General features: G+C 40.9%; 23 non-coding genes across 23 annotated transcripts; all 23 read right to left on the bottom strand.

Moving 5' to 3' along the window:
• Positions 1-272: 272 nt before the first annotated feature.
• On the bottom strand, positions 273-344 carry trnae-uuc (transfer RNA glutamic acid (anticodon UUC)). The gene has a single exon. It is a non-coding gene; the product is annotated as a tRNA-Glu (tRNA).
• A 440-nt stretch (positions 345-784) lies between these two features.
• trnae-cuc (transfer RNA glutamic acid (anticodon CUC)) lies at positions 785-856 on the bottom strand. Its single transcript has one exon. It is a non-coding gene; the product is annotated as a tRNA-Glu (tRNA).
• Positions 857-1,131: 275 nt separating this feature from the next.
• On the bottom strand, positions 1,132-1,203 carry trnad-guc (transfer RNA aspartic acid (anticodon GUC)). Its single transcript has one exon. It is a non-coding gene; the product is annotated as a tRNA-Asp (tRNA).
• Positions 1,204-1,819: 616 nt separating this feature from the next.
• On the bottom strand, positions 1,820-1,891 carry trnae-cuc (transfer RNA glutamic acid (anticodon CUC)). The gene has a single exon. It is a non-coding gene; the product is annotated as a tRNA-Glu (tRNA).
• A 623-nt stretch (positions 1,892-2,514) lies between these two features.
• On the bottom strand, positions 2,515-2,586 carry trnae-uuc (transfer RNA glutamic acid (anticodon UUC)). The gene has a single exon. It is a non-coding gene; the product is annotated as a tRNA-Glu (tRNA).
• A 440-nt stretch (positions 2,587-3,026) lies between these two features.
• Positions 3,027-3,098, bottom strand: trnae-cuc (transfer RNA glutamic acid (anticodon CUC)). The gene has a single exon. It is a non-coding gene; the product is annotated as a tRNA-Glu (tRNA).
• A 275-nt stretch (positions 3,099-3,373) lies between these two features.
• Positions 3,374-3,445, bottom strand: trnad-guc (transfer RNA aspartic acid (anticodon GUC)). The gene has a single exon. It is a non-coding gene; the product is annotated as a tRNA-Asp (tRNA).
• A 616-nt stretch (positions 3,446-4,061) lies between these two features.
• trnae-cuc (transfer RNA glutamic acid (anticodon CUC)) lies at positions 4,062-4,133 on the bottom strand. Its single transcript has one exon. It is a non-coding gene; the product is annotated as a tRNA-Glu (tRNA).
• A 964-nt stretch (positions 4,134-5,097) lies between these two features.
• Positions 5,098-5,169, bottom strand: trnae-cuc (transfer RNA glutamic acid (anticodon CUC)). Its single transcript has one exon. It is a non-coding gene; the product is annotated as a tRNA-Glu (tRNA).
• Positions 5,170-5,614: 445 nt separating this feature from the next.
• Positions 5,615-5,686, bottom strand: trnae-cuc (transfer RNA glutamic acid (anticodon CUC)). Its single transcript has one exon. It is a non-coding gene; the product is annotated as a tRNA-Glu (tRNA).
• A 98-nt stretch (positions 5,687-5,784) lies between these two features.
• On the bottom strand, positions 5,785-5,856 carry trnae-cuc (transfer RNA glutamic acid (anticodon CUC)). The gene has a single exon. It is a non-coding gene; the product is annotated as a tRNA-Glu (tRNA).
• Positions 5,857-6,300: 444 nt separating this feature from the next.
• Positions 6,301-6,372, bottom strand: trnae-cuc (transfer RNA glutamic acid (anticodon CUC)). Its single transcript has one exon. It is a non-coding gene; the product is annotated as a tRNA-Glu (tRNA).
• Positions 6,373-6,648: 276 nt separating this feature from the next.
• Positions 6,649-6,720, bottom strand: trnae-uuc (transfer RNA glutamic acid (anticodon UUC)). Its single transcript has one exon. It is a non-coding gene; the product is annotated as a tRNA-Glu (tRNA).
• Positions 6,721-6,993: 273 nt separating this feature from the next.
• trnae-cuc (transfer RNA glutamic acid (anticodon CUC)) lies at positions 6,994-7,065 on the bottom strand. Its single transcript has one exon. It is a non-coding gene; the product is annotated as a tRNA-Glu (tRNA).
• Positions 7,066-7,516: 451 nt separating this feature from the next.
• On the bottom strand, positions 7,517-7,588 carry trnae-uuc (transfer RNA glutamic acid (anticodon UUC)). The gene has a single exon. It is a non-coding gene; the product is annotated as a tRNA-Glu (tRNA).
• A 440-nt stretch (positions 7,589-8,028) lies between these two features.
• trnae-cuc (transfer RNA glutamic acid (anticodon CUC)) lies at positions 8,029-8,100 on the bottom strand. Its single transcript has one exon. It is a non-coding gene; the product is annotated as a tRNA-Glu (tRNA).
• A 280-nt stretch (positions 8,101-8,380) lies between these two features.
• On the bottom strand, positions 8,381-8,452 carry trnae-uuc (transfer RNA glutamic acid (anticodon UUC)). Its single transcript has one exon. It is a non-coding gene; the product is annotated as a tRNA-Glu (tRNA).
• A 620-nt stretch (positions 8,453-9,072) lies between these two features.
• trnad-guc (transfer RNA aspartic acid (anticodon GUC)) lies at positions 9,073-9,144 on the bottom strand. The gene has a single exon. It is a non-coding gene; the product is annotated as a tRNA-Asp (tRNA).
• Positions 9,145-9,242: 98 nt separating this feature from the next.
• Positions 9,243-9,314, bottom strand: trnae-cuc (transfer RNA glutamic acid (anticodon CUC)). Its single transcript has one exon. It is a non-coding gene; the product is annotated as a tRNA-Glu (tRNA).
• Positions 9,315-9,929: 615 nt separating this feature from the next.
• trnae-cuc (transfer RNA glutamic acid (anticodon CUC)) lies at positions 9,930-10,001 on the bottom strand. Its single transcript has one exon. It is a non-coding gene; the product is annotated as a tRNA-Glu (tRNA).
• Positions 10,002-10,452: 451 nt separating this feature from the next.
• On the bottom strand, positions 10,453-10,524 carry trnae-uuc (transfer RNA glutamic acid (anticodon UUC)). Its single transcript has one exon. It is a non-coding gene; the product is annotated as a tRNA-Glu (tRNA).
• A 620-nt stretch (positions 10,525-11,144) lies between these two features.
• Positions 11,145-11,216, bottom strand: trnae-uuc (transfer RNA glutamic acid (anticodon UUC)). Its single transcript has one exon. It is a non-coding gene; the product is annotated as a tRNA-Glu (tRNA).
• A 440-nt stretch (positions 11,217-11,656) lies between these two features.
• Positions 11,657-11,728, bottom strand: trnae-cuc (transfer RNA glutamic acid (anticodon CUC)). Its single transcript has one exon. It is a non-coding gene; the product is annotated as a tRNA-Glu (tRNA).
• Positions 11,729-24,230: the final 12,502 nt, after the last annotated feature.

Genomic DNA, 24,230 nt, shown 5'->3' with positions numbered 1-24,230 from the left:
TTTCATGACAGAAGCTATCAAGAGATCTTTGATGATCAATACCAAAAGTGCATTGAAGATGTGATGAAAACAATAATGCAGTTGAAAGTGAACGTACATTTCCCTGCCCGGGAATCGAACTCTGGCTGTGGCAAAAGTACCAAAACCTCACCACTAGACCATCAGGGACCACCTTTTGTGATAGAAGCTATCAAGAGATCTTTGATGATCATTACCAAGATTGCCTTTAAGATGTGATTAAAACAATAATGCAGTTTAAAGTGAACCTGCTTTTCCCTGACCGGGAATTGAACCCGGGCTGCGGCGGTGAAAGCGCCGAATCCTGACCACTAGACCATCAGGGACATTCTTTTGTGATGGGAAGATTTCAAGAGAATTTGACGATCAATACAAACTGCTTTGAAGATGTGATGAAAACAATGAAGCAGTTAACATAAACATGCCTTTAACTGACCGGAAATCGAAACTGGGCGGTGAAAGCGCCGAATCCTGACCACTAGACCATCAGGGATTTTTTTTTATGATAGAAGCTATCAAGAGATCTTTGATGATCAATACCAAGAGTACTTTGAATATGTGATGAAAACTATCATGCAGTTGAAGGTGAACATGCCTTTCCCTGACCTGGAATTTAACCTGGGCCGCTGCAGGAGAGTGCCAAATCCTGACCATTAGACCATCAGGTACCATTTTTCATGACAGAAGCTATCAAGAGATCTTTGATGATCAATACCAAGTGTGCTTTGAAGATGTGATGAAAACAATCACGCAGTTGAAAGTGAATTTCCCTGACCGGGAATCGAACCCGGGCCGCGGCGATGAGAGCGCCTAATCCTTACCACTAGACCATCAGGGACCTTCTTTTGTGATAGAAGATATCAAGAGAATTTGACGATCAATACAAAAAATGCTTTGAAGATGTGATGAAAACAATCATGCAGTTCAAAGTGAACGTACCTTTCCCTGACCGGGAATCGAACTTTGGCTGTGGCAAAAGTACTGAAGCCTCACCACTAGACCATCAGGGACCACCTTTTGTGATAGAAGATATCAAGAGAATTTGATGATCAATACAAAAAATGCTTTGAAGATGTGATGAAAACAATCATGCAGTTCAAAGTGAAGGTACCTTTCCCTGACCGGGAATTGAACCCAGGCTGCAGCAATGACAGTGCTGAATCCTGACCACTAGACCATCAGGGACTCTCTTTTGTGATGGAAGATATCAAGAGATCTTTAATGATCAATACCAAGAGTGCTTTGAAGATGTGATGAAAACAATCATGCAGTTGAAAGTGAACGTACCTTTCCCTGACCGGGAATCGAACTGTGGCAAAAGTACAGAAACCTCACCACTAGACCATCAGGGACCACCTTTTGTGATAGAAGCTATCAAGAGATCTTTGATGATAATTACCAAGATTGCCTTTAAGATGTGATGAAAACATTCATGCAGTTTAAAGTGAACCTGCCTTTCCATGACTGGGAACTGAACCCGGGCTGTGGCGGTGAAAGCGCTGAATCCTGACCACTAGACCATCAGGGACTTTCGTTTGTGATGGAAGATATCAAGAGAATTTGACGATCAATACAAAAAATGCTTTGAAGATGTGATGAAAACAATCATGCAGTTCAAAGTGAACGTACCTTTCCCTGAACCGGAATCGAACCCCGGCTGTGGCGATGACAGTGCTGAATCCTGACCACTAGACTATCAGGGACCCTGTTTTGTCATGGAAGATATCAAGAGATCTTTGATGATCAATACCAAGAGTGCTTTGAAGATGTGATGAAAACAATCATGCAGTTGAAGGTGCCTTTCCCTGACCGGGAATCGAACCCGGGCCGCGGCGGTGAGAGCGCCGAATCCTGACCACTAGACCATCAGGGACCTTCTTTTGTGATAGAAGATATCAAGAGAATTTGACGATCAATACAAACAATGCTTTGAAGATGTGATGAAAACAATCATGCCGTTGAAAGTGAACATGCCTTTCCCTGACCTGGAATTTAACCTGGGCCGCTGCAGGAGAGCACCAAATCCTGACCATTAGACCATCAGGGACCATATTTCATGACAGAAGCTATCAAGAGATCTTTGATGATCAATACCAAAAGTGCATTGAAGATGTGATGAAAACAATAATGCAGTTGAAAGTGAACGTACCTTTCCCTGCCCGGGAATCGAACTCTGGCTGTGGCAAAAGTACCAAAACCTCACCACTAGACCATCAGGGACCACCTTTTGTGATAGAAGATATCAAGAGAATTTGATGATCAATACAAAAAATGCTTTGAAGATGTGATGAAAACAATAATGCAGTTGAAAGTGAACGTACCTTTCCCTGCCCGGGAATCGAACTCTGGCTGTGGCAAAAGTACCAAAACCTCACCACTAGACCATCAGGGACCACCTTTTGTGATAGAAGCTATCAAGAGATCTTTGATGATCATTACCAAGATTGCCTTTAAGATGTGATTAAAACAATAATGCAGTTTAAAGTGAACCTGCTTTTCCCTGACCGGGAATTGAACCCGGGCTGCGGCGGTGAAAGCGCCGAATCCTGACCACTAGACCATCAGGGACATTCTTTTGTGATGGGAAGATTTCAAGAGAATTTGACGATCAATACAAACTGCTTTGAAGATGTGATGAAAACAATGAAGCAGTTAACATAAACATGCCTTTAACTGACCGGAAATCGAAACTGGGCGGTGAAAGCGCCGAATCCTGACCACTAGACCATCAGGGATTTTTTTTTATGATAGAAGCTATCAAGAGATCTTTGATGATCAATACCAAGAGTACTTTGAATATGTGATGAAAACTATCATGCAGTTGAAGGTGAACATGCCTTTCCCTGACCTGGAATTTAACCTGGGCCGCTGCAGGAGAGTGCCAAATCCTGACCATTAGACCATCAGGTACCATTTTTCATGACAGAAGCTATCAAGAGATCTTTGATGATCAATACCAAGTGTGCTTTGAAGATGTGATGAAAACAATCACGCAGTTGAAAGTGAATTTCCCTGACCGGGAATCGAACCCGGGCCGCGGCGATGAGAGCGCCTAATCCTTACCACTAGACCATCAGGGACCTTCTTTTGTGATAGAAGATATCAAGAGAATTTGACGATCAATACAAAAAATGCTTTGAAGATGTGATGAAAACAATCATGCAGTTCAAAGTGAACGTACCTTTCCCTGACCGGGAATCGAACTTTGGCTGTGGCAAAAGTACTGAAGCCTCACCACTAGACCATCAGGGACCACCTTTTGTGATAGAAGATATCAAGAGAATTTGATGATCAATACAAAAAATGCTTTGAAGATGTGATGAAAACAATCATGCAGTTCAAAGTGAAGGTACCTTTCCCTGACCGGGAATTGAACCCAGGCTGCAGCAATGACAGTGCTGAATCCTGACCACTAGACCATCAGGGACTCTCTTTTGTGATGGAAGATATCAAGAGATCTTTAATGATCAATACCAAGAGTGCTTTGAAGATGTGATGAAAACAATCATGCAGTTGAAAGTGAACGTACCTTTCCCTGACCGGGAATCGAACTTTGGCTGTGGCAAAAGTACAGAAACCTCACCACTAGACCATCAGGGACCACCTTTTGTGATAGAAGCTATCAAGAGATCTTTGATGATAATTACCAAGATTGCCTTTAAGATGTGATGAAAACATTCATGCAGTTTAAAGTGAACCTGCCTTTCCATGACTGGGAACTGAACCCGGGCTGTGGCGGTGAAAGCGCTGAATCCTGACCACTAGACCATCAGGGACTTTCGTTTGTGATGGAAGATATCAAGAGAATTTGACGATCAATACAAAAAATGCTTTGAAGATGTGATGAAAACAATCATGCAGTTCAAAGTGAACGTACCTTTCCCTGAACCGAACCCCGGCTGTGGCGATGACAGTGCTGAATCCTGACCACTAGACTATCAGGGACCCTGTTTTGTCATGGAAGATATCAAGAGATCTTTGATGATCAATACCAAGAGTGCTTTGAAGATGTGATGAAAACAATCATGCAGTTGAAGGTGCCTTTCCCTGACCGGGAATCGAACCCGGGCCGCGGCGGTGAGAGCGCCGAATCCTGACCACTAGACCATCAGGGACCTTCTTTTGTGATAGAAGATATCAAGAGAATTTGACGATCAATACAAACAATGCTTTGAAGATGTGATGAAAACAATCATGCCGTTGAAAGTGAACATGCCTTTCCCTGACCTGGAATTTAACCTGGGCCGCTGCAGGAGAGCACCAAATCCTGACCATTAGACCATCAGGGACCATATTTCATGACAGAAGCTATCAAGAGATCTTTGATGATCAATACCAAAAGTGCATTGAAGATGTGATGAAAACAATAATGCAGTTGAAAGTGAACGTACCTTTCCCTGCCCGGGAATCGAACTCTGGCTGTGGCAAAAGTACCAAAACCTCACCACTAGACCATCAGGGACCACCTTTTGTGATAGAAGATATCAAGAGAATTTGATGATCAATACAAAAAATGCTTTGAAGATGTGATGAAAACATTCATGCAGTTCAAAGTGAAGGTACCTTTCCCTGACTGGGAATTGAACCCTGGCTGCAGCGATGACAGTGCTGAATCCTGACCACTAGACCATCAGGGACATTCTTTTGTGATGGGAAGATTTCAAGAGAATTTGACGATCAATACAAACAATGCTTTGAAGATGTGATGAAAACAATGAAGCAGTTAACATAAACATGCCTTTAACTGACCGGAAATCGAAACTGGGCGGTGAAAGCGCCGAATCCTGACCACTAGACCATCAGGGACATTCTTTTATGATAGAAGCTATCAAGAGATCTTTGATGATCAATACCAAGAGTACTTTGAATATGTGATGAAAACTATCATGCAGTTGAAGGTGAACATGTCTTTCCCTGACCTGGAATTTAACCTGGGCCGCTGCAGGAGACCGCCAAATCCTGACCATTAGACCATCAGGTACCATATTTCATGACAGAAGCTATCAAGAGATCTTTGATGATCAATACCAAGAGTGCTTTGAAGATGTGATGAAAACAATCACGCAGTTGAAAGTGAATTTCCCTGACCGGGAATCGAACCCGGGCCGCGGCGATGAGAGCGCCTAATCCTTACCACTAGACCATCAGGGACCTTCTTTTGTGATAGAAGATATCAAGAGAATTTGACGATCAATACAAAAAATGCTTTGAAGATGTGATGAAAACAATCATGCAGTTCAAAGTGAACGTACCTTTCCCTGACCGGGAATCGAACTTTGGCTGTGGCAAAAGTACTGAAGCCTCACCACTAGACCATCAGGGACCACCTTTTGTGATAGAAGATATCAAGAGAATTTGATGATCAATACAAAAAATGCTTTGAAGATGTGATGAAAACAATCATGCAGTTCAAAGTGAAGGTACCTTTCCCTGACCGGGAATCGAACCCAGGCTGCAGCGATGACAGTGCTGAATCCTGACCACTAGACCATCAGGGACTCTCTTTTGTGATGGAAGATATCAAGAGATCTTTAATGATCAATACCAAGAGTGCTTTGAAGATGTGATGAAAACAATCATGCAGTTGAGGGTGCCTTTCCCTGACCGGGAATCGAACCCGGGCCGTGGCGGTGAGAGCGCCGAATCCTGACCACTAGACCATCAGTGACCATATTTCATGACAGAAGCTATCAAGAGATCTTTGATGATCAATACCAAGAGTGCTTTGAAGATGGGATGAAAACAATCATGCAGTTGAGGGTGCCTTTCCCTGACCGGGAATCGAACCCGGGCCGCGGCGGTGAGAGCGCCGAATCCTGACCACTAGACCATCAGGGACCTTCTTTTGTGATAGAAGATATCAAGAGAATTTGACGATCAATACAAACAATGCTTTGAAGATGTGATGAAAACAATCATGCCGTTGAAAGTGAACATGCCTTTCCCTGACCTGGAATTTAACCTGGGCCGCTGCAGGAGAGCACCAAATCCTGACCACTAGACCATCAGGGACCTTCTTTTGTGATAGAAGATATCAAGAGAATTTGACGATCAATACAAAAAATGCTTTGAAGATGTGATGAAAACAATCATGCAGTTCAAAGTGAACGTACCTTTCCCTGACCGGGAATCGAACTTTGGCTGTGGCAAAAGTAATGAAGCCTCACCACTAGACCATCAGGGACCACCTTTTGTGATAGAAGATATCAAGAGATCTTTAATGATCAATACCAAGAGTGCTTTGAAGATGTGATGAAAACAATCATGCAGTTGAGGGTGCCTTTCCCTGACCAGGAATCGAACCCTGGCCGCGGCGGTGAGAGCGCCGAATCCTGCCCGCTAGACCATCAGGGACCTTCTTTTGTGATAGAAGATATCAAGAGAATTTGACGATCAATACAAACAATGCTTTGAAGACGTAATGAAAACAATCATGCAGTTGAAAGTGAACGTACCATTCCCTGACCGGGAATCGAACTTTGGCTGTGGCAAAAGTACTGAAGCCTCACCACTAGACCATCAGGGACCACCTTTTGTGATAGAAGCTATCAAGAGATCTTTGATGATCATTACCAAGATTGCCTTTAAGATGTGATTAAAACAATCATGCAGTTTAAAGTGAACCTGCCTTTCCCTGACCAGGAATTGAACCCGGGCTGCAGCAGTGAAAGTGCTGAATCCTGACCACTAGACCATCAGGGACCACCTTTTGTGATAGAAGATATCAAGAGAATTTGACGATCAATACAAAAAATGCTTTGAAGATGTGATGAAAACAATCATGCAGTTTAAAGTGAACGTACCTTTCCCTGAACCGGAATCGAACCCGGGCCGTGGCCATGAGAGTGCCGAATCCTGACCACTAGACTATCAGGGACCCTCTTTTGTGATGGAAGATATCAAGAGATCTTTGATGATCAATACCAAGAGTGCTTTGAAGATGTGATGAAAACAATCATGCAGTTGAAGGTGCCTTTCCCTGACCGGGAATCGAACCCGGGCCGCAGCGGTGAGAGCGCCGAATCCTGACCACTAGACCATCAGGGACCTTCTTTTGTGATAGAAGATATCAAGAGAATTTGACGATCAATACAAACAATGCTTTGAAGATGTGATGAAAACAATCATGCCGTTGAAAGTGAACATGCCTTTCCCTGACCTGGAATTTAACCTGGGCCGCTGCAGGAGAGCACCAAATCCTGACCATTAGACCATCAGGGACCATATTTCATGACAGAAGCTATCAAGAGATCTTTGATGATCAATACCATAAGTGCATTGAAGATGTGATGAAAACAATAATGCAGTTGAAAGTGAACGTACCTTTCCCTGCCCGGGAATCGAACTCTGGCTGTGGCAAAAGTACCGAAACCTCACCACTAGACCATCAGGGACCACCTTTTGTGATAGAAGCTATCAAGAGATCTTTGATGATCATTACCAAGATTGCCTTTAAGATGTGATTAAAACAATAATGCAGTTTAAAGTGAACCTGCTTTTCCCTGACCGGGAATCGAACCCGGGCTGCGGCGGTGAAAGCGCCGAATCCTGACCACTAGACCATCAGGGACATTCTTTTGTGATGGGAAGATTTCAAGAGAATTTGACGATCAATACAAACTGCTTTGAAGATGTGATGAAAACAATGAAGCAGTTAACATAAACATGCCTTTAACTGACCGGAAATCGAAACTGGGCGGTGAAAGCGCCGAATCCTGACCACTAGACCATCAGGGACATTCTTTTATGATAGAAGCTATCAAGAGATCTTTGATGATCAATACCAAGAGTGCTTTGAATATGTGATGAAAACTATAATGCAGTTGAAAGTGAACATACCTTTCCCTGACCTGGAATTTAACCTGGGCCGCTGCAGGAGAGTGCCAAATCCTGACCATTAGACCATCAGGTACCATATTTCATGACAGAAGCTATCAAGAGATCTTTGATGATCAATACCAAGAGTGCTTTGAAGATGTGATGAAAACAGTCATGCAGTTGAAAGTGAATTTCCCTGACCGGGAATCGAACCCGGGCCGCGGCGATGAGAGCGCCTAATCCTGACCACTAGACCATCAGGGACCTTCTTTTGTGATAGAAGATATCAAGAGAATTTGACGATCAATACAAAAAAATGCTTTGAAGATGTGATGAAAACAATCATGCAGTTCAAAGTGAACGTACCTTTCCCTGACCGGGAATTTAACCTGGGCCGCTGCAGTGAGAGCGCCAAATCCTGACCACTAGACCATCAGGGACCACCTTTTGTGATAGAAGCTATCAAGAGATCTTTGATGATCATTACCAAGATTGCCTTTAAGATGTGATTAAAACAATCATGCAGTTTAAAGTGAACCTGCCTTTCCATGACCGGGAATTGAACCCGGGCTGTGGCGGTGAAAGCGCCGAATCCTGACCACTAGACTATCAGGGACCCTCTTTTGTGATGGAAGATATCAAGAGATCTTTGATGATCAATACCAAGAGTGCTTTGAAGATGTGATGAAAACAATCATGCAGTTGAAAGTGAATTTCCCTGACCGGGAATTTAACCTGGGCCGCTGCAGTGAGAGCGCCAAATCCTGACCATTAGACCATCAGGGACCATATTTCATGACAGAGGCTATCAAGAGATCTTTGATGATCAATACCAAGAGTGCTTTGAAGATGTGATGAAAACAATCATGCAGTTGAAAGTGAACATGCCTTTCCCTGACCTGGAATTTAACCTGGGCCGCTGCAGGAGAGCACCAAATCCTGACCACTAGACCATCAGGGACCTTCTTTTGTGATAGAAGATATCAAGAGAATTTGACGATCAATACAAAAAATGCTTTGAAGGTGTGATGAAAACAATCATGCAGTTCAAAGTGAACGTACCTTTCCCTGACCGGGAATCGAACTTTGGCTGTGGCAAAAGTAATGAAGCCTCACCACTAGACCATCAGGGACCACCTTTTGTGATAGAAGATATCAAGAGAATTTGATGATCAATACAAAAAATGCTTTGAAGATGTGATGAAAACAATCATGCAGTTCAAAGTGAATGTACCTTTCCCTGACCGGGAATCGAACCCGGGCTGCAGCGATGACAGTGCTGAATCCTGACCACTAGACTATCAGGGACTCTCGTTTGTGATGGAAGATATCAAGAGATCTTTAATGATCAATACCAAGAGTGCTTTGAAGATGTGATGAAAACAATCATGCAGTTGAGGGTGCCTTTCCCTGACCGGGAATCGAACCCAGGCCGCGGCGGTGAGAGCGCCGAATCCTGACCACTAGACCATCAGGGACCTTCTTCTGTGATAGAAGATATCAAGAGAATTTGACGATCAATACAAACAATGCTTTGAAGATGTAATGAAAACAATCATGCAGTTGAAAGTGAACGTACCTTTCCCTGACCGGGAATCGAACTTTGGCTGTGGAAAAAGTACTGAAGCCTGACCACTAGACCATCAGGGACCACCTTTTGTGATAGAAGCTATCAAGAGATCTTTGATGATCATTACCAAGATTGCCTTTAAGATGTGATTAAAACAATCATGCAGTTTAAAGTGAACCTGCCTTTCCATGACTGGGAATTGAACCCGGGCTGTGGTGGTGAAAGCGCTGAATCCTGACCACTAGACCATCAGGGACTTTTGTTTGTGACAGAAGATATCAAGAGAATTTGACGATCAATACAAAAAATGCTTTGAAGATGTGATGAAAACAATCATGCTGTTCAAAGTGAACGTACCTTTCCCTGAACCGAACCCGGGCTGTGGCGATGAGAGTGCTGAATCCTGACCACTAGACTATCAGGGACCCTCTTTTGTGATGGAAGATATCAAGAGATCTTTGATGATCAATACCAAGAGTGCTTTGAAGATGTGATGAAAACAATCATGCAGTTGAAGGTGCCTTTCCCTGACCGGGAATCGAACCCGGGCCGTGGCGGTGAGAGCGCCGAATCCTGACCACTAGACCATCAGGGACCTTCTTTTGTGATAGAAGATATCAAGAGAATTTGACGATCAATACAAACAATGCTTTGAAGATGTGATGAAAACAATCATGCCGTTGAAAGTGAACATGCCTTTCCCTGACCTGGAATTTAACCTGGGCCGCTGCAGGAGAGCACCAAATCCTGACCATTAGACCATCAGGGACCATATTTCATGACAGAAGCTATCAAGAGATCTTTGATGATCAATACCAAAAGTGCATTGAAGATGTGATGAAAACAATAATGCAGTTGAAAGTGAACGTACCTTTCCCTGCCCGGGAATCGAACTCTGGCTGTGGCAAAAGTACCAAAACCTCACCACTAGACCATCAGGGACCACCTTTTGTGATAGAAGCTATCAAGAGATCTTTGATGATCATTACCAAGATTGCCTTTAAGATGTGATTAAAACAATAATGCAGTTTAAGGTTAACCTGCTTTTCCCTGACCGGGAATCGAACCCGGGCTGCGGTGGTGAAAGCGCTGAATCCTGACCACTAGACCATCAGGGACATTCTTTTGTGATGGGAAGATTTCAAGAGAATTTGACGATCAATACAAACAATGCTTTGAAGATGTGATGAAAACAATGAAGCAGTTAACATAAACATGCCTTTAACTGACCGGAAATCGAAACTGGGCGGTGAGAGCGCCGAATCCTGACCACTAGACCATCAGGGACCTTCTTTTGTGATAGAAGATATCAAGAGAATTTGACGATCAACACAAACAATGCTTTGAAGATGTGATGAAAACAATCATGCCGTTGAAAGTGAACTTGCCTTTCCCTGACCTGGAATTTAACCTGGGCCGCTGCAGGAGAGCACCAAATCCTGACCATTAGACCATCAGGTACCATATTTCATGACAGAAGCTATCAAGAGATCTTTGATGATCAATACCAAAAGTGCATTGAAGATGTGATGAAAACAATAATGCAGTTGAAAGTGAACGTACCTTTCCCTGCCCGGGAATCGAACTCTGGCTGTGGCAAAAGTACCGAAACCTCACCACTAGACCATCAGGGACCACCTTTTGTGATAGAAGCTATCAAGAGATCTTTGATGATCATTACCAAGATTGCCTTTAAGATGTGATTAAAACAATAATGCAGTTTAAAGTGAACCTGCTTTTCCCTGACCGGGAATCGAACCCGGGCTGCGGCGGTGAAAGCGCCGAATCCTGACCACTAGACCATCAGGGACATTCTTTTGTGATGGGAAGATTTCAAGAGAATTTGACGATCAATACAAACTGCTTTGAAGATGTGATGAAAACAATGAAGCAGTTAACATAAACATGCCTTTAACTGACCAGAAATCGAAACTGGGCGGTGAAAGCGCCGAATCCTGACCACTAGACCATCAGGGACATTCTTTTATGATAGAAGCTATCAAGAGATCTTTGATGATCAATACCAAGAGTGCTTTGAATATGTGATGAAAACTATCATGCAGTTGAAAGTGAACATGCCTTTCCCTGACCTGGAATTTAACCTGGGCCGCTGCAGGAGAGTGCCAAATCCTGACCATTAGACCATCAGGTACCATATTTCATGACAGAAGCTATCAAGAGATCTTTGATGATCAATACCAAGAGTGCTTTGAAGATGTGATGAAAACAATCATGCAGTTGAAAGTGAATTTCCCTGACCGGGAATCGAACCTGGGCCGCGGCGATGAGAGCGCCTAATCCTGACCACTAGACCATCAGGGACCTTCTTTTGTGATAGAAGATATCAAGAGAATTTGACGATCAATACAAAAAATGCTTTGAAGATGTGATGAAAACAATCATGCAGTTCAAAGTGAACGTACCTTTCCCTGACCGGGAATTTAACCTGGGCCGCTGCAGTGAGAGCGCCAAATCCTGACCATTAGACCATCAGGGACCATATTTCATGACAGAGGCTATCAAGAGATCTTTGATGATCAATACCAAGAGTGCTTTGAAGATGTGATGAAAACAATCATGCAGTTGAAAGTGAACATGCCTTTCCCTGACCTGGAATTTAACCTGGGCCGCTGCAGGAGAGCACCAAATCCTGACCACTAGACCATCAGGGACCTTCTTTTGTGATAGAAGATATCAAGAGAATTTGACGATCAATACAAAAAATGCTTTGAAGATGTGATGAAAACAATCATGCAGTTCAAAGTGAACGTACCTTTCCCTGACCGGGAATCGAACTTTGGCTGTGGCAAAAGTAATGGAGCCTCACCACTAGACCATCAGGGACCACCTTTTGTGATAGAAGATATCAAGAGAATTTGATGTGATTTAAGATGTGATTAAAACAATAATGCAGTTTAAAGTGAACCTGCCTTTCCCTCACCAGGAATCAAACCCAGGCCACAACTGTGAGAACACTAGACCATCAGGGACCATTTTATCTCTTTCAATCACCCAAGAGGTCTGTGACCATAAATACCAAGAGTGCTTTAAAGACGTGATGAAGACAACGATGCAGTTGAAAGTGAACATGACTTTCCCTGATCGAACCTGGTCCACAATGCCGAAATTTCCAAATCCTGACCACTAGTCCATCAGGGTCCACTTTATTCCAGAGAAGCTACAAAGGAAACAACAAGGCAGGTGAAAAGATATATGCCTTTCCCTGACCAGAAATGATGGTCTAGTTCCATTCCCAGTCTGGGAAATGTAACAAAATTGGACTCTGTCTACTTTGAGAAATAAAATATGTTCAGATAAGTTGGCCAGACATTGATATTTTTTTTTGTCATGATTTTAAAATACATGGTCTTGTGTGTATTGCTTATGAGGGGGAAAAAAACTCTTTAAAACATAGTAAAAATGTGGATACTTTCCAGTACTTTGGTAAGGTATTCACTTTATGATATCTTGCCATGAAGTTGCCATAAAGGAGACATGGCTGCCCACTTGTGCTGACAGGCTGGGCAAGGAGAGCAATCGTTTGTTGGATCAACACAGATCGGTGGCTCAGATCTGGCCTTTAGGGAACAGGCCAGATCTGAGCAACGGCTTGAGGAAAGCCGTTGCTTTAAGAAGGTATGTGGGAGATATGGGAAACAAGATTGAATCAAACTTTGATTTCTATTTTGGCCTACATGTAGACCAAAATAAAGACAAATAATCACAAAGCATTTTGCATGTATACAAAAGGCTTTGTGTAGCAGAAACTAACCCTGAGTACACCATGCCTACAGCTAAGGTTGCCACATACTTTGGTATAGTGAGCCACACAACAGGTGATATTTTATTGTCAATGTGCTAATTGCCCTCTTTTTTAAGGTTTTGTTTTCTCTGGTGATCTTCAGTTCAGAGTGATCAGACAGGAAAGTGGGGGAAGACATGCAGCAAGGATCATCAGGTTGGGATTTGAGCCTGTGACCAATGTGTTAAGGATTAAAGTTTCATTATGTGGATTGTGCTTTACCCCTGCGCTACCACAGCACCCCTGATTTACCCTCATTTGTTGTTGCAAATTCCTTCATGTCCCACACAATTCAGATGGATACTAGCAGGTTTGATGAGCTGGTTGGGCGCCTGGTCTGATTGGCCTCTGCACACCTGTCAGTGCAGTGCAGAGTATGTGGCAGTCACATCGCACGTCCTTGCGACTGGTTGAGCCAGTTCTCAACCTTTATCAGCTCGGTTAATGCATACAAAACAGTTCAATGTGCCACCAATCTGTTTATTGTGTAACACAGATTATGAGGTCATAAAAACAGACTTTTGTGAGGATGTGTCCGGTGGACGTCCGTTTTGAGAATGCATTGAGGATGAAGTCTGTAGTATTTGGCAGTCTTTAAAGATGGTGGTACCACAAGGCCTATGATTTTTTCAGCAGAAACTGTGATGGTGGTTGGATTTGATGGAAAATACAGATGGAGCTTCAGACGGGAAGAAAACCTGGTCGAGGTCCAAAAGCCTTTCGACTGGGCCAGAGGTTCTCTTTCCAGTAGAAAAACTTAACATTCAGCCAGAGCTGCTACGAAATGAAATCAAAATCATGTTTACCTATATGCTCTTCTAAATTATCTGTGCTTGAGTTGTTTTGTGCAGATGTACAAGGAAAGTATAAATGTACCCAAGCAGACTTTCAGCTGAAGGTTGCTTCAACAAAGCATCAGTTAGAGATTTTTAGGGGAAGGGCCAGTGTAGGATACATACTTCTGTGTACAATTTTGAACTGTTACAAAATATCCAAATAAAATTCATGAAGGTTTTTGGTTTTAACATGACACAGAAGCATCCATTCCACTTTAAATTTTCAACATTCCATGTACTTCCATACTGATCTCTTGAAGTAACAGTAAAAGAGAAAAGATCTGGCTAAGCAACAGGCAGTGATTTTAGTATTAAAGTTCAATAGTTTCCATTATATTTAGTAAAGGAAAACTTTGTAAACTAATCTGTTTTATGCTTCTGTAGTATCTTTCCAATTGGAAATAACAAGATTGTCTTCATAAAGATTTGTCTAACACAGCAAAACAGAAAATCATTTGGAGAGAAAGCTTTGGAAGGCAATGAAAGAGACAGAGAAGTAAAGAGGGGAAAGAAGCAACTAACAAAGCTGATCTCTAAAACCTTTCAACTTCATATATTATTCATTGGTAATTAAAAGAGTTGAGCTGACTTCCTTGCTTTGGCAAGGAAGACAGAGACTGAGAAGCCGTCTGAACTTAGATGCTCTCTCCATTTAATCACTGTCCATGTGTTCAGGCTTTAACATGTCTAACCTCACTTTGGTTCTTTAGAACAGCAACGTTTTTGGCTGACACATTTTATTTTATTTTATTTTACTTTTCCATTGATTAAATAAGTATTTTTCAAGTTTGTTAGGATTTTGGGTTGTTTTGAGGTTTGTTTATCATTCTTTGTTCCTTAACCGATACAATTAGATCGATCTTGTTCGGGTTTACTTTAGTTCAGTCCTTCTTAGTGATTCTAGTTTATTTCTTGTCTTTAGTTGTTGTTACTCTGGTTTAATTATATTTCTTAAGTCTAGTTATCCTTTAGTATTAGATTTTTTTCTTAGTTCCCTTGTGCCACTTTCTCTCTCCCACTTTCCCCTCACACCTATAATCTGTTTCTAATCAGCTATCTGTTCCTTGATCAGTAATGAACCTCCCCACTATGCATATACTCACTCTCAGTCATTCCTTGCTGGTTCCTCCTGTTACAGTATGTTACTTCCCTGTTGTTCCTATGATTAGTTTTTTGTTCTGCCCTGTCTTCCTGCGCTCTCCATGTTTTTTTTTGTTTTTTTTGTAACTTCTTGTTTCATTCTTCATTAAATCTTCAAATTCAGCTCAAGACCTCAGGTTTTAGCATCTGAGTCTGACACCAACACACATCATGACAGTTTTTCCACTTGCACAAAAGAAAATATAATGGAAGAAAAGTATTGCACATACAGAATTGTACGTAATCACTTGAATGGAGGTACAAAAGCATTTGTAACTAGCTCAAAGGATTAAGGAAATGCTTTTTGATGTGCAGATGTGACAATGATTTGACACTTGAACAAATTAGTTTTGAGAATTTACCAAACAACTGAGAAAAACTAAATATCTATGCTTCCAAATTTTATACAAGCTTCAAATTTGAAAATGTCATAAGCTGATTTAGAGTCTGCTTTTTTTACATAGGTTTTTCTAATATTTCTACAATTTTAAAGCAAACTTTAGAGATGATTTTTAAAGAAGATGGATTGAGTCTAGTAGAAAGAAGTCAAATCTTTACTTGGGGCTGAGGAACAAAGTGACAGAAAATCACTGTGAGAAGCTGATAGGTCGGACCGAAAGGTCTGGAAACAATGAGCTTTAGTCTGCTTAGAATTATATTCGGTCCATTTTGGAGTTACTTTCATTTGGTCGTTACCTCATTCTTCTACACAGATACATTGTTATTTCCCTCCTGCTCCCTTTTAACCTCCTGTCCTGTCTATAAGAAAAATAACCTCTTTAAAGTTTTAAAGAAATGATCCGCAGCAGAGGAAAAGTTTGTTCTGAGCAGACCCACATCCTCCCTCACCCCTCTGCTCTCCCTCAGGCCAAATATTTTGCTGACCAAGACTTAGCCAGCCATCAAGAGTTACAATTTTCCCTCTGCTCACATTTCACTTTATGTCAAGTCCTCTCGTAACGGGGGCCAATAAACTCTGATGTTCTCATTGAGGAGCGGAGAGCAGAGCTTTTTAAGCCACAGAAAACTTTTTTTCCCTTCACTCTTTCCGTTGGACCACAGTTCTCTTCAGTCTGCATGGGGCGAGCCTCAAATCTGGATTTGACAGAAGACTACAGAGGAAGAAAAATATTACACTCAGCAGAAAAAAGAGAAGTGGTTCTGGAAAAGTTTGGATGGAGAAAATTCAAACCTGTCTCCTTCAGAAAATTTGCAGCCAGAAATGGAGTTTGAACAATGTAGGTTGCCCAGGTTGTGCTGTGTGACGAATTAGGCCCAGTTTAAATGGATGTTACCTTAATAATTAATTGTATTTTGCCACGTTGAATGAAAAATGAAAAATTTACAGAGAAAAGCAAAGAACAAATAAAAAACGGAGAGATTATGCATTTAATCTTCAAGCGTTTCTTTAACCCTGACATGAGGAGTTATGAATGAGGGCAGGAGAAAAAGCCTTGCAGCTCCATTTCTTGTCTAATATATGTTCCAGGCATTTAAATTGACCTTTATACAATAATGTGGTTCTACATTTTGCTGTGTGTCCTGCAGAGTATTTCAGCTCCAACAAAATGTGACATGGCTTTCAGAAGAATTTGTAACATTTTTAGGAAGGTGAACCTTCACCTCGGTCTCAAGTCTTTTGTCTCCATTAACAAGTTGTCTTGTAGAATTGCTCGGCTTTTAACTTCATCCAACTTCCCATCCACTCAGGCCAGTGTCTGTGTCCCTGTTGAAGAAAAGCGATGTATATTCAGTCTGATGTGCAGAGTTGGTTTTCTACATACAATTTGTTTATAGGCCAAAAAGTTCAACCTTTGTCTGGCATGTCTTGATTACTTTGTGCCACGTTTGCTGATCTCTGAAGCTCCTCTGGAGGTGCCAAACTCCTCTTGGCTGCCTCTAATCAGAACTTTTCTTGCCTGGCGTGTCAGTTGAGGTGGACGGCCATGTCTTGGTATGACTGCAGTTGCTCCATACTCCATGCCTTTGTCGGATGATGGATTGAACAGCACTCTGTCATCTCCATGCTATACTCCCTAATTTGTCTGCTGTGCTCCTTGGTCTTCGTGATGCTGTTTGTTCTCTGATAAACAGCATCTTATTTCCATTTGACTTAGTTTAGCTGTTCAAGGAATGTCATAAAAATTGACAGCTTCATTTGGTTTAGTTTTCTTTCTACGCCATAGTTTTGGTACTGTTCAGACAGATTCCATAAATCATTGTCTCTGCCCGTCCATCACAGAGACACAAAACCATGCACACAAACTAAAACCAAAGGGTAGGCTAGGTACCCTTAGAACCAAACACTCATCCGTGGACTGTGGGAGGAAGCCAGAGAACCCAGAGGCATGAACAGGGAGAACATACAAAGTTCATGCAAAAAGACCCCAGACCGGGACTCAAACCCAGCACCTTCTAGCTGTAAGGCAACCGCACCACCGTGACACCTTGCAGCCGACTTGTTCCCAACAAAAAATAAAGAATTGATAACACCAAATGTCATGTCATTTCCTTCAGTGGCTCTTGGTGTAGCGCCACCACGGGCGATGAGGGGAAAAGGTTGCTTTTACACAGTGCAATGTGAAAGTGAACCGCAGCAGCTGAAAATTTAACAAATGTTGCAATGAAGGTCTCCAATCAAACTGAGTCTACCGGACTATGAGGTGTGAAAACACCCTAGATTACACACACGGAATCTATGTTTTTTATTTTAAAATAGGTGACCTATACACATAACTGGATTCTGTTTTGAGGTATTAGGAGAAGAGTCCAGTGTGGTTCTTAGGTACTTTTAGTGTTGTTGATGTACATGTATAGTGTTCAAGGCCTTTAACTTTATTTCTTTTTCTTTTCTCTATTTTTGTCTTTTTTGCACACTAATTTCTATCACTTGTATTTGTCATACACATATGACAATAAAAAACACTACACATTTCAGTTTTGTTAAAAGAATAAAAACAATATCATTTTTTTCTGCTACATAAATACATTGATAGTGTAATGTCACAAAAGGCAAAAAACTTCTTGGGTATAAATACTTTTTAAAATAGTCTCATGTTACAGTGTAAATGGCAGCACAAGAGAATTTCCTAGAGAATTCCAGTTTTTCAGGACAGAACGGTGCTGGAAACATGAACTTAAAAAGCTCAGCTGAATAGCGGGGCTTAAGTGACAGAGTCCAGGCTGTAATCACAGATAAGGGTGCCAATATGGTGGCTGCTGTGCACAAAGCAGGTTAAGCATATTATCTGTATTTTGCACACATTGAACCTAATAGTTAAATAAAAAAAGTAAATTAAAGCTCTCCTAAATTTTTATGACCTTTAGCACAGAACTGTTTTTTTTTCTATCCTCACAGCACAAAAGCGGCTCAACAAGCCGAATGTCCCAGAAATCAAACTGATACTGAAAAGTAGGTAAAGAAACATCGCTAGGGGAACAAAACCTTTTCTCATTTTGTCTATGCAACCACACTATTACATTTGATTGCAAATATTGAGTTATTATGAGTAACCTTGCAGTTTGGGAAAACATTTAAGCGTATCCAAGAGCTCTTCTGCCCCAAACAAACCCTCGTAGTGATTTTGCAACACAGGAATTTTATACAAGATCCTTTCAAGATATATTACAACAGATCCAAGTATGCCCTTGAACAGATTTAACTGATGGGTTTGGCCTTAGAGGCACACCGGAAACCCACTATGGATGGCTGGGAACGTTATTGATGTTTTATGATCAGCGTTAGGACAGTCGTCCTGGTTGTCTTGGCTCAAGTGTTGCCAGATCTTGCGAGAGAAACAAGCAACCAGCTCAATGAAAACAAACCCCCAAAAAACCCAACTGCAGACCAAATCCAAAAGATTTTAGTGGTTTTCAGTCAATCAATCAAGTTTATTTGCATAGGACATTTCAGCAACAAGGCAGTTCTAACTGCTTTATATAAAACAAAACAGAAATACAAAGTTATAATAGACACCATACAGTAAACATTACATTTTGTCAAGTGCCATTGTTGCACATCAAAATGTCATTTCTTATGATTCAAAACCAGGTATAAAACACATATAGCACCACACTACTGCAAACGACATATTGTTACTGTTTAGCTTTATTTTGAGGAGCTTGGTATAATCTTGTTTTTGTTTTCCTTTAATGGAAAGAAACTCAAAGCCAAATCAGCAACTTCACATCTAAAAAACCACAATGTGGATTTTAAATTTGAAAGCGACACATAAAAAATACAAACAAAAAAACAAACAAAAAAAAAAGCAAGCCCAAAGTCGCTAACAATAAGATGTAACATCACTGCTTGGCTCCCAAAGAGAATATTTTCCATCTGGTGTTTGATATTCTTTGGAAATGAAATATTATCATCATAGTATATGTATTTAAGACTTCAAAGGAACTTTATCTGAAGTCAGAATAGGCGTCAACCGCTGGTCGTCAGTGAAATAATGCTTTACTTCAGATTGGACTCTGAGCTGCAGTGTTTTTGCCCTTTTTGGTTTTCCATCTCCATCTTCCACCCCTCTTCACTCTCCCGCTCTCCTCACAGCTTCAATCCGTTCTGGCATCTCTGCTGATGGGAGTGTAAATTGTGGGGATCTTTGAAGAGAGAGTGATGGTGGTCCTTCTTTCTTCTATTTTTTTTTTTTTGACAAGCTACCAGATCGGTTAAAGTGGAGGACAAACTCAGAGGAAGGGGGAATAGAGTTTGCAAAGGAAAGAAAGAAGAAAGGAACACGAACCAGGTAGTGAGAAAGACTTAGATGTAAAGATGTGTGGGGGGGGGGGAAAGACAAGAAGGCAGAGAGTTGTCTGTAAAATTGGTAGAAAAAAAACTTTTTGAAATTGTTCTAATTTTAATCTGAATTTATCATCAGATTTCTTATGGATGCATAGAACTGGTTAGGGAATTCAAAGTGTAGGAAATGATTTGCTTGACTTCAACGCCTCTTAAGGGATAACTATAAACATCAGGCCATTTCAGGTAATAATGGCAGTGGTGGGAATTGAACCCACACCTCCACGGAGAGACTGAACAACATGTTCATGTTTTACAGTGTAACAGGTTGTAGCAACCTGTTACAACACAAGTTGTAAACCTGTTGTTTTACAACACTAACAGGTTATAAAACATGGTAGCACTCATGATTTGCTAGGTATTTAACTTATTGCTCTATAGTGTACCTCATCCTCAACCTTTCAAGTGTAGAATCCGTTGGAAACTTAGTTGTTGTCCTTTCATTCAATTGAAACCCAAATGCATGAACACCGTCACATTTGGGGTTCGTTCTGTTTAAGGGTACAGGCCATTTGACCAAATACAGCTGCAGTCTCAGTTCGTCCTTTTTTCCAAGACTTGAACAACAGCAACTTGAACAACAGAGATTTTTTTTATTGTTTAATAGTCTCAAAGAGAGAAAAAAAGAAAAAGAAAATCAGTAGATGGTTCTTATTGTCCTGCTGGCAGGTTCAAAGGTTTTGGAGAGTTTCTCACAATGATCCTCATCAGGCCGGTCAGCAAACCTCAGACTGACCAAGAAAACACTGACTGCAACATTGCTGATGAAGCTGTCAGTCTGAATTTATGCTGCTATTCAGTTGAAGGCTGAAGGTTTTCAGACAGAGAAGCAAAACACTCCTGAATAAGCAAATTCTGCCTAGCAACCACAGCTGAGAATATCTGGTTGGCTTATTTTTACCCTGATACAAAAATACAGATCTCTGTAATAAAACACAGAATAAATCAGATTGTACATGTTACAAAGATTAAATCTCACCAACTTTGTAGATTTTTTTTATTGATTTGTTTTTATGTTATAAAGATCATCCTTTTTGATTTTTATCAAAAAGGATGCTCTCAAGCTAGTACCATTAACAGGCAGGTTACAGTGATTCCATGCCAATAACCGTTTTGTTTTTCAGTTTATATGGTTTTATAATCCAGAAAATTAAAAAAGCCAACGTGTTTACCTCTGAGCAAATCTCTTTACAGTTTTTCCTTTTCCCGTATATGACATGAAATGCCCCGCTGCCATTTTCCGTGAAATATGTGGACATTCTCGTTAAAAACAAACGTTGGTTCTCTGTTTTCTCTGCCTCCTTGCAGACCCGATTGCGGCGTTCCTTCTCAGAGATTTTATTTGTGCAGGGGAGTTTGTATGAAAGCACTTCACCCAACGAACCCAGTAAGTTCTCTATCATTTCTCTGGGAGTTTAGCTGAGGTGAGAGGTGTGTGTGTGTCTGTTTGTATTGTAGGCCTATAGGAGAGTGAAAAAAAGAGGGAAACTAAAATATAAATAAAAAAATTCTTCTCAAGGTAATTACTTGCATTCAGTATAATATTTTTTTTCTTCAGACAGAGGAGATGTGGAGGAGAGGATTACAGAACGGGAAGCTTACGACAGAAATGGAGAGATGAAAAAGATTGATGAGAGAGACTGTCCTTTCCACAAGAATGCACACCACTTTTCCCTGTCAACAAAACACGGCCATTAATGGGCTTAAATGATCCTTACAGTGCCCCCCCATCGCCACGACAACACCTCACTTTTACACTCATGAATGAGCAAAGATGCCTGCTTGAAAAAAAAGGTGTCAGTCAGGAGAGATTGAGCTTTGTTATTACTTGGAAATCAATATTTTAAATTCCACCACTTAGATCAAATTTTGGATTTATCTCATTATGTGAAATCATCGAATTATGAGCTAAAGGTGCATCACAGATGGACTAAAATGGGACTTTTTTTGTTTGCCGATGGATCGCCTTTGTAAATTTAAATTGCAATCAAGAAATCCAGCAAATCGAGCCCAGTTGACGACATGATGTAGGCGAAAATATCTCAGAATGCAACACATGCAAATAATTTGCTTAGTTATGAATAAAAACTTGAGCACCCTCAAAGCTGCAATATGTAACTTGTACATAAAGTTTTTTTGTTTTTTTTTAACATATTAATAGAAACAATCATTATCTTGTGACAAAATATGAGGCAGAACTTGTGAGGGAAAAATTTAAAAACTAGATTCTCTGTTTTCTCCCAGTGCTACCTAAAAACAACCAATCAGATCCGGAGGGCGGGTCTTAGCGCTGTCAGTTGATCAAGTGTATTTGTGTACCTTATTTCAGCAGGCAGTTCAAAGTGCTTTACATCACTCTTGTGCACGCCCTGCTTCCTCCCTCTCTGCTCTCTGCTATGCTACAGCTTGTCCCCATCAACATAGCCTGCCATGAATGCTAAGGCTACTTACAATAGCCACAGATGAGAGCGAATAAATAGTATTCCTGTAACTGTAAGTTGTTTTTACAGCATTAGCATATTTAGTTGTTGATTAACAGCATTAAGACCCGCCTTCTGTCTCTGATTGGTTGTTTCTGACTGAATTTTTCTCTAGGTGACAGAAGGTCAGAGGAGTTCAATTATTTTTTTTATCTGTATCATATTATCTGATATTAATATGTAAGGGAATGCAGGTAAAGACAATGGTTTGTCTGTTACGTTTGCTCCAGGTCTTCTGCTGCATGTTTCTCCTCTTTCCACCATATTTCGTAGATTTCAATTTGCTGTTCAATAAAAGGATACTACTGCTGAAAACTCTTTAAAAAACAAAAACAAAACAAAAAAACAGCAGCTCTACCCCAAAGTTTTTAGTTTTTACTTGTAAGACTAAAGTAAAAACTGTGTGAACATTTCCTTTTGTAAAAATAATAATTCATGGAGTTTTGTTAATCTTTCACATCTCTTCCATGTTCTGTAGACGCATACGCCCTCATGACCCTTAGCGGTAACCCCGTCTGAAAGTCAACCACTAAGTTTTCTTCGTTCGTCTTTTTTTTTATTTCTTTTTTTTGTTCAGGCCAATGCGTCCATGTTCCTCTGGCATTGTCCAGAGCACTCCTTCATTCTATTTTCAAAATAAGTCATTGAAGAAGAAGGTGAGAAGAACAATGCTACTGTCAGAGTACATTCCATCCTGCAAGTATCACTGTCCCTCAGCCCCCATTTCCCCTTTCACCTCCTCTTCTATTAGCCACTATCTGGCCTTCATCTCTTTGTCTCGCTCCAGCCTCTCTGGCTTCCCTGGGCAGTCATCAGTTCAGCTGACAAAACGCTTCCTTCTGTCCTTTTGTTGCCATCTTTTTCCTGCTCTTTATCTTTTTCTGCTCAATCACCTACTTCCTCCCCCCACCCTCCTTGTAGTTGCCTTCCATTTCACTTTTGTCACCTGTGTCTTTTGTGTGTGTTCTCTGAGAGTGAAGATCCAAAATTGTGTTCCATTCACCTCTTTCGCCAGTTCGGGGGTGAAGTTAGGAAGATAATGCCATCTCTCTTTTCTTAGTCTGGGCTTACAGTTCAATAGATGTTGATAGTCATTCTTTGAAAGGTTTTTAAGTTGATGCTTGTGGAACCGTTACGGTTCAGAACGCCGCACGTCATATTGTACGTCTATGATTTAGCAATAACCAGGAATTGATGAAATATCTAAAAAAATATGATTTTAGTGGGTTTAAACATGAAGAGAAAGATTTTCTACAAGTTGATTGATGCCCCTATTCTACTGCATCAAGATAGTTTATTTTGAGATTTGTGTAGGGGAATAATTGTTGTTTGTGAAATGTTGATGAAGGCAGTGTTGCAGGTTACTCTGACCTGAAAACCATGTTTCTGTTTTTCATATCAGGTCATCCTGACCTGAAAAGAGTGATAACAATTATATAAGTGGCAATGTTTTTGAATTATCCCAGCTGTGGATATTTCCTGAAAATATTCCAAGACATCTGCACAAGCTAAAAAAAAAACAACAAAAAAGAAGGACATCATTGGTTAAAACATCCAGATAGTTATTCACAGATATTGGACTGCTAGAAGCTGTGTTTCTTTTACAGCTTTGCTATTCTGCTAGTGTCCAATAAACACAATTTTACAATTGCAATGTTTTCATTAAGTAAAAAACGCAATTAAAAATCACATGAAATTTGTTCATGTGATTCGAGTCATTTAAAAACAAGCAACGCCATCATCCTCCAATCACTTCCTGTCG

This window comes from Poecilia mexicana, unplaced genomic scaffold (assembly GCF_051168715.1).
Source record: "Poecilia mexicana isolate PSO_F unplaced genomic scaffold, ASM5116871v1 scaffold_10, whole genome shotgun sequence".
NCBI classification, from domain to species: domain Eukaryota; kingdom Metazoa; phylum Chordata; class Actinopteri; order Cyprinodontiformes; family Poeciliidae; genus Poecilia; species Poecilia mexicana.
Note: the sequence above shows the minus strand (reverse complement) of the source record. Positions and strands in the feature narration are given on the sequence as shown.